Below are 8403 nucleotides of genomic sequence, written 5' to 3'. Positions count from 1 at the left end.
ACACCTGCAACTGAAGGGGTTGCTGGTTTGATTCCTGGCTCCACCCGGCCTCAGGAAACACATTACATTTTTTTAATTATAGACGATAAATAAATCTGATATCAAGCACTAATTACTAGCAGCCGTTATGAATTAATTGTTTCGTCAACCCACTCAGCTAGAAACTCAATTTTTTTCTCCCAGCAACCACGTAGCAAGCTGTTTCAACAATTAGTGGTAGCATTACTGAATCCATATGAGACCATTCAAGTAATGTGCATGCGTGTCGTGATGCGTTATGGTACATGTTGGCGAGATCCATTTTCCCCAGATCGTGCTCAGAATTCAGAGTATTAGTTTACATGTCGCGGTTCTAGGACGGGAACATGCAACGGCAGGTACAAGAGATTGTTTACATTAGTCGCAGGTCTGGAATCCTTCTTTATTAACCGGGCCCACGTTACATGCAGTAAGCCTTTCTTTGAGGGAACCAACGCAGGAATATTAGATTAATTTATACACCAAGACATGAATACACAAAGACATTACCACACGCACGCACACACATAGAGACAGACACACCCTACACACACACATAGACACACACACACAAGGGCTGATGACATGCTTCATGCGTATCAAGATGTACAACATGCAACAAACAACATGTGCAGGTGTTGTCAATGAGCCAAAGAGAATGAAAGCGGAGGCCACTGAGTGTAAATATGACAATCCATCACTTGGGACATGTAGCTCCATGGTCAAATATTGTTATTACGGTACAACCGGAACAGTGTTGTTGTCCACAGATTGAAACGTGTGTACCGCACAGATAGCATAGTCGGTTCAGCTTGACAGAATTAGCCCACACAATGAGAGTACCCCCACACACTGAGGAAGAAACGCGGGAAGAAACTCGGAGCGGAGACGTTGCACGGCTACCGCCGATGGCTTTATTGTGTTTGCAGTGAAAGCCTCAAAGCCTCCAGACCCCAATTAGGGGGCTTCACGCGGCCGGAGTCTCAGCGCCACCCCATTCACAAGACGGGCAACAAAACGTACAGGTGTAACATGGAACCACTTCAGAGGCAGTCCTCCCAGGGCCCTTTAGAGTAGACGGCACTTACGGAGCAGGTTGCCCTACTCGCACTAAGCAGTAGGGATTGTATTGCCACAACAAGCTTTTTGTGCGCGTGTGTGCGTGCGTGTGTGTGTGTGTGTGTGTGTGTGTGTCTGCACTCGTGCGCCTGTGCATTCGACCACACTTCTACTTAAAGGGATCCTATTATGGCCTTTTTTTACTGTTTATTATTTCATTTGTTTGATCTCATAGAATTGATTTGCAACAATGAAGGCTTGTCGAGCACATCATTTTTTTCTCCTGCTTATTATTGCAGCATTATTATTTGAGTATTACAACCCCTTTGTGAAACACCCAGTTGCTGAGAATTTTGAGGCAGTTAGATGACTATGTGAAGGCTGATGGCAAAGCACACAACGGAGAAAACACCTTAACCAAAACTCTACTTGATGAGAGTAGCAAAATGGAACTGTTCCTCTGACTGATTGCGAATCATCTGACGACGCCCCCCCCGTTGACTCCCAGCAAAAGTACAACCGTCACCTCGCACCGGAATTACAACTTTGTGGCGTCGTAGCGTTGCCAACCCTTCACATACACAAAAACACATGAAAGGCGCAATAGGAGAAGGAAAAAAAATGGAAAAGTATAATAGGCCTCCTTTAAGTAACTCCTATCCCGGCACCTTGTTTATGTGCGTGCTGCACTGCGCCCTGGTGCTTTATAGACAGAGTGTCAGCGGGAGCCACCAGGAAAGAAAGACAGCACAAGGGTTTACTTTAGTTCCAAAGCTCGCCCGCTGCTGCTGCTGCTGCTGCTGTGGTGCGTCAGAATGTACCCTTTAAAGGCGATACAAAAGACGCACACAAAGAGGCGCCTATTTATACCCCCCGTCTAATGTAGTCATCCTCCCATCCGGCAGTCGACTCCGTCTCCCTTTGTAGGGAATTCCATTTCACGGCTGGAAGTTCACCCCGGTGTGTCATCAAAAGTGGACGCTCGGCTCGGCTCCCCCGGCCGTCTCTCACTTTGATGTCATGTCACCGCCGCCGCGTCGCGGCCCTCCTCCCGCGTCGTTCCCCCCCCCCCCCCCTCTCTCTCTCTCTCTCTCTCTCTCTCTCTCTCTCTCTCTCTCTGACGCGGGTGAGTCACCGTGCGTCACGGTTGCGAGCCTTTCCCCCGCCTTTTGTTTGAGATAACACTTTATTAGCATTTCAAAAAGAAACGTGCGAAACGTTTGTTGTTTTCCGGCCGTGGACTTTTGAACGAGCGAATGTGCAATGTCGCCCGCGAGAACGGACGCGCCCTCGACGAGGGAGAGGAGCACGCCAGAGTCTCCGAGTGGTCAATTCGTGGACGCGGGGGCCACCGCCGTACCGCCTGCTGTCTGTCGTAACATCGCCACCGAACGCCGCGTTGCTTTTGGAAGCGTCCTACTTGTTTTTTTTGTGTTTTTTTTCTTCCTGTGAATTACTAAAGTCAATTCCATATTCATGAACATTTTCCCCCATTAAAATCCGCTCAGAGTGCACAAAACGGGGCTCGATAAATCAATCCGGAGGCGTGGCTACGGGAGGCCACTCAGCTAAAACAGTAGCATTTCAGTTTAGCATAGCTAGGCAAGCTTTTATTTTTTAATTGTGCATATGTTTTGCCACCGGTCGCCCTCCACCACGTTCATTATATTCTCGTCATGTATTGATGACAACCTGTTGCCTAGATACTAGAGTAATTTAATCGGAATGTCATTTGTCGATTCGATCCGTGATTTATCGTGCCGTTCGACGCTCTCCCTGGGTGTGATTTCTCATCTCTGCGTCAGAACTTTTGTGTAGTGCTAATGACGGGACGGCTCGTCGAAGGCGTTTCCGATTGTGTTCTCGTGTGTGAGTTTCGTCGAGGGTTAGCTCGTTTGTTTCCTTAACCCTTTAGCCTTGTTGCTCACCCACTGTCTGCCAGCCCGGCAGAGTGTCTGATTCACTCAGGCGGCGGCTTCCAACGACAGTCACAGTGGCTAATGTGTCATCACTGGAGATAAGCGCCCTCGGAATCCTCTGACAGACTATAATGCACACAAGCTGCATGTGGTTCCCACTGTAGTCTGACTGTTATGATTGCTCCGCTCATTAATAGACTAATATCTTGATGACACAAGTTTGCAGAAGAAGTTTTGCCTGTATGTGTTGTTGCAGAACAACACACACACACACACACACACACACACACACTTCTCTTTCTCCGGGCCGCAGCTCTCAGAGATGCCGATGATCCTCCTCATTCATAGAACCGCACGTCTTGCACAGCAATGTGAAAGCAAAGACATGGTGTCGCTGTATTGATCTCAAAGGGTGTCGGGCTGTGAGTCCAGCCTTCAAGACATGCTTTAGATCTCTCCCAGCGGTACGACATTGAGACATTGAATAAAGTCCATCTTACAACAATGCAGAACTCTGGGATCGGTTTCTTCTCATTTTTTTTCGCCGTCCTCCGTTCCCGAAACGTCTCCCGTCGCCCCCCCCCCGACATGACCCGCCGCGGCCTGTTGCGACGTCCCACAGGTGCAGCAACACACGGACGACCTCAAGGTCAACGAGACGGAGGTCGCCGAGTACAAGAAGAAGACGTGCGACGCGGAGCAGCGGCTGGCGGGCCTTCACACCCTCTACGAGAAGGTGGTGGCGGAGAGGAACCTATACAGCAAGAACCTGGTGGAGGCGCAGGTAGGAGACGTGACCTCACCCTGCACCCCGGTCGGTCCTCTGGTCCCTGGGCTTTAGTCTGTCTGTCTGTCTGTCTGTCTGTGTGTGTGTCTGTCTGTCTGTCTGTGTGTCTGTGTGTCTGTCTGTCTGTGTGTCTGTGTGTCTGTGTGTGTGTCTGTCTGTGTGTCTGTCTGTGTGTCTGTCTGTCTTTCTGTGTGTGTGTCTGTGTGTCTGTCTGTCTGTGTGTCTGTGTGTCTGTGTGTCTGTGTGTCTGTCTGTGTGTCTGTGTGTCTGTCTGTCTGTCTGTCTGTCTGTCTGTCTGTCTGTCTGTGTGTGTGTCTGTGTGTGTGTCTGTCTGTGTGTCTGTCTGTCTGTCTGTCTGTCTGTCTGTGTGTGTGTGTGAGACTCTTTCTAATCATTTAGTCAAACGGCCGGTCCCATCCATGGATTGATTGATTGAGCTCTCCCTCGCTCTCCCTTTTTTATCTCTCTCTGTCTATCTCTCTCGACCGTGAACAATCTCATTGGGTACGCGTGCTGGTGTGGAAGAGGCTTTGGCTTTAAAGCCCCGCAAAACAAAGAAACCATTTTGTAGCCGGCCGTCTGTAACGCGCAAGTGAGCTCATTAACTCGGCGCCCTGATGTTTGTTGGTTTGAGATCATTCCGTTTGATCCCCATTAAAGAGGTGTTTAACTCTAAACCGCGGCTGCCAACTCGATGAGGGGTGGCGTCATTAATGCGCGGTGCCGTCCGGCTACAGCGGAAAAAAAGCACCAAAAAAAAAAAAGAACGAAAGTGACTGTCCACGGGTTTCTGTCACAAAATATCACATCACAGGCGAGGGCTTCAATCCAGTGCATATCAAAGAGCCCTTTTCCCAGAGCCGGCTTTGTTTCATCTTTCTGTCATCGCTCTCTTATGTCCGCGTTCTTTGATGGTTTCAAATGAGAGCTGAGACTCTAACTTGGGTTTGGCCCCGCTCCGACAGAGAGCACCTGGGCCGGGCCGCGGGCGGCTCCGGAGCCCGGCTGTCGTTACCTGTAGGGTGCATTCCTCCTCCACACTTCCCTGGCTCCTTTTCTGCTTTTCTTTCTTTCACTTTTTCCTTCTCGGTTTCGTTTTTTTCTTTGACTCTATTCTATCTAGTTTTTCCTTTTTCCTGTCTTCAGTTTTTCTTTCTTTCTTTCTTTCTTTCTTTCTTTCTTTCTTTCTTTCTTTCGTGTTTTCTTTCTTTCTGACTGTTTCTCCTTCTTTCTTTCTTTCTTTTGAGTCAGATTCTTAAACTTTTCTTATTCCTATTTCTGTTTTATGAACCCTTACATATTGCATATTATATCGATCTATGTATCTATCTATGTATCTAAAGATATATTTATAAACAGTTTTATTACAATACATCACTATGTATAAGACATATCGTTTTATGACGTTGTATATCTATATTTTGACGCCTGTCTCTCCAGGACGAGATCACGGAGCTGAAGAGGAAGCTCAAGTTCAAGAGCCTGGAGATCGAGCAGCTGAAGGAGGAGATCAGCGGCAAGGAGGCCACCATGTCCCGCGAGCACCAGGACGCCCTGCGCGTGGAGAGGGAGAACGAGGGCCTCAAGGTAGGACCGCCACCCGTGACTGGGGCTGACCCGTGACTGGTACTGATGGTACTGGTACTGGGACGTCTTTTACGACACTGCTGCTCACTTCTATCTCTTTCTCAAGCAGTGTTAGGCAGCCGTTTTGTGGAACGGAACGAGAGCCTTTCGCTGCTGCTGCTGCTGCTATTGTCACTGCTATTGTCAACGGAGATAGGAATAAAATTGTGAGTCTGATCTGACGGATGGCAAGGACGTTTGAAGTACCTTCTCACCGCCTTGCTCCGTTCCACAACACTTTGTCAAGACGTTCACAAAATGAATCATCTGCCTCCCCAGGGGAACATTTATTTATATATATTTGTTGTCCTTTTAATTTATTTCTTTGGCCTTTCATTTGTTATCTAAATGTGTGCTCGATCAAACGCGGTCCATAGACAGGGATAAGGGGTTGGGGGCGGGGGGGGGGGGGGGGTGCAAAACCAGTTAAGCAGCCAAACTGCAAGGTGTCCGGGTGCATTCCGGGCTGTGTGTCAGAGAGGCCATTGTGGCGGGAGATATCCAGGGTTAGGGACCCAGCAGATGGTTGTAGTGGGGAGCACCGGAAACGAGAGAGAGAGAGAGAGAGAGAGAGAGAGAGAGAGAGAGGAGAGAGAGAGAGAGAGAGAGAGAGAGAGAGAGAGAGAGAGAGAGAGAGAGAGAGAGAGAGAGAGAGAGAGAGAGAGAGAGAGAGAGAGAGAGAGAGAGAGAGAGAGAGACTCTCTCTCTCTTCACGGCTAGCTGAATAAACCTGGGATGGACCGTGTGTGTTTACAGCCAATGGATTAGCATTGTCTGCACAGTATGTGTGTGTGTGTGTGCGTGCGTGCATAATTGTGTGTCAAAAGGTCTGTTTGGTAGGATTATCCTCATGACAATAAACAGAACAACATGCACTACCTTGATTTGATACATCGGAGGGGGATCTCGTAAAGGCCCAGTCACTTGTCTGCGGACGAGGTCTTTCTTCAATAAATGACGATTTATACCTTCATCCATCATGGGGCACAATCCAAAAGCGTGCTCGCTTCTCGTTAAGCGAGCACATGAGCTGTGTTCCAAATGGTTCCCTATCGCGGACATAGTGCGCTATATAGGGTGCTCGCCATTTTGTAGCGGTGTTTGAATCCTCAGTGGTCAACTTCATTCACTATATAGTGGACTATAAAATACCCAAAGTTTGAGTGAACATACGACGTTCCCTACATGTTACTCCCGTATACCACAATGCAATGCGGGCGCATTTACTGACGCAAATGACGTTTAGAAATGTTCAGCGTGGTGTCCGAATTCTCATTTGTTTGTTCCCTTTATAGTTCACTATATCATAAAACACTATATAGGGAATGGTGAGTGAGTGAATAGGGAACGATTTCGAACACCGCTATAGTTTCTGTACTAAGTAAGAGAGGTCTGGCATCATGTCCCCATCCAGAGTCTGTTAAAGACCAGTCCTAAACATATCGGATGCATGCATCTTGTGTTTCTCTCTTGGGACAAGCTGTAGTTGAGATTGTCCTCCCTATACCCTGTACATCACGTTGGTGAGGGTTTGCCGAATGCCTCCTGGAGGACTATTGGAGTGCGTTTTGGTTTGGTCCGCTCACCAGCTGAGTCGTTGGATGGAACAAGTAGAGCATGTAGGAAGAATCGGGTTTAATGTGATAATGATGGTTTTCATTCTAGTAATTGTTATTAGAATATAGGGTGAAAGAGTGTCAGACTCGTACATGTGAAATGGCTTTCTGCAACGCTTTTTTCATAGTTTCCCTAGTAACACTTTTTAAAAGTAAAAAAGAAAAGCCAAAAAGGTTCTCTACTCTTCTTCCACACGAAAGCCAGGACTGGGTTTGTAGGCATCAGCCTACTCGACCAAAATATGTGTGTTTCCGAAGCACCACCATTCTGGTGCTCGATCAATCAGAAGAACACCATGTGTCCGATCTGTCCGCCTTTTTTTTCCTTTTCCATCGCAAGTCTGAAGGGTTTGGTGTAGTCCAACTGTTAGGGGTCTGGTTCTAGTGACACAGTGCTACCGCACTTGTCCGCGGAAACTATTAACCACCGCCAACCACAGACTCGTTTACAGACCGCGCTATTAAATATCCAGCAAATACTTCTTCTTGAAGTGAACCTTTTAAATACACTTCCATGTTCCATGGCTTTTTTTTTTTAATGGTGATTTAATCCTTTACTTTAAGGGAAAGATAAACGGATGGATTATTTTCATACTATCGGCGGTGTCGTCTCCTATTAAGCGTTATTATTTAGAGTTGCTTTGCAGAGGGAAAAAAAAATAAACAAATGCAAATGCAGGCGATAGTTGATCATCACGGAACGTGCGGGAAGTCCTAAAGGCAGGATGTTTAACGCAAGACTCACAAACGAACATCCTGCCTCAAATAGACCCATGGCACAGTTCATATGTGGTTCATTATTCTCCCTCTTAGCACGCAGTCTCACAGCCAACCTTACCGGAGAAGACCGTGTCTCGATTCAAATCAATACTCTCCCGAGAGGGGGGCTCCGGGGTGCTCATTCTGTCCTGTAAGCAGTAATGTCAGGGCTCTCGAAGGACTGAGAGTGTGAGTGGGAGCTCCGGTGCTTCACCGCACAATCCGCCCCGCCGCCCCCAGCACTCTGCCAGCCCTTGAGCATGCACTCAAGGCCCAGGCTCGACTCTGGGCCTGCCGCCCACGCCATGCTTTGGGGAAGGACCCCTGCGTGACGGGCGTCCCCTGCTCTCGCCTGTCAACGCCAGGAGGACCCAGAAGAGGACAGTTAGCGCCATCACCGACGGGGTCGCGCCGCAGGCACACCGCACTCCCCCGCCCCTTCCCTCCCCAGCCCCCCCCCCTCCCCCTGCCTACATCCCTGTTGGCCACTGATTGGTACACCCGGGTCGCCTCGGTCGGCCCATGTCGTTATCGGCGCTGCTTGCCAAGAGGAGAGTGCTCAAAGCGGGAGCTGCGGGGGTAGTTAAAGACAGGAAGTGGAGACAATCAAAATCGGAGG

At 48.6% G+C, this 8403-nt stretch overlaps 1 pseudogene across 1 annotated transcript; it reads left to right on the top strand.

Moving 5' to 3' along the window:
- The first annotated feature begins 2340 nt into the window (after positions 1–2340).
- Positions 2341–5370, top strand: LOC311375792 (cilia- and flagella-associated protein 58 pseudogene; annotated as a pseudogene). The gene is made up of 3 exons (XR_014684290.1): positions 2341–2433; positions 3619–3780; positions 5224–5370. The product of XR_014684290.1 is annotated as a cilia- and flagella-associated protein 58 pseudogene (transcript).
- The last annotated feature ends 3033 nt before the right edge of the window (positions 5371–8403 follow it).

Source organism: Micromesistius poutassou (genome assembly GCF_964030765.1).
Source record: "Micromesistius poutassou genome assembly, contig: SCAFFOLD_1854, whole genome shotgun sequence".
In the NCBI taxonomy this organism is placed as follows: domain Eukaryota; kingdom Metazoa; phylum Chordata; class Actinopteri; order Gadiformes; family Gadidae; genus Micromesistius; species Micromesistius poutassou.
This window is presented reverse-complemented; position numbering and strand designations above follow the sequence as displayed.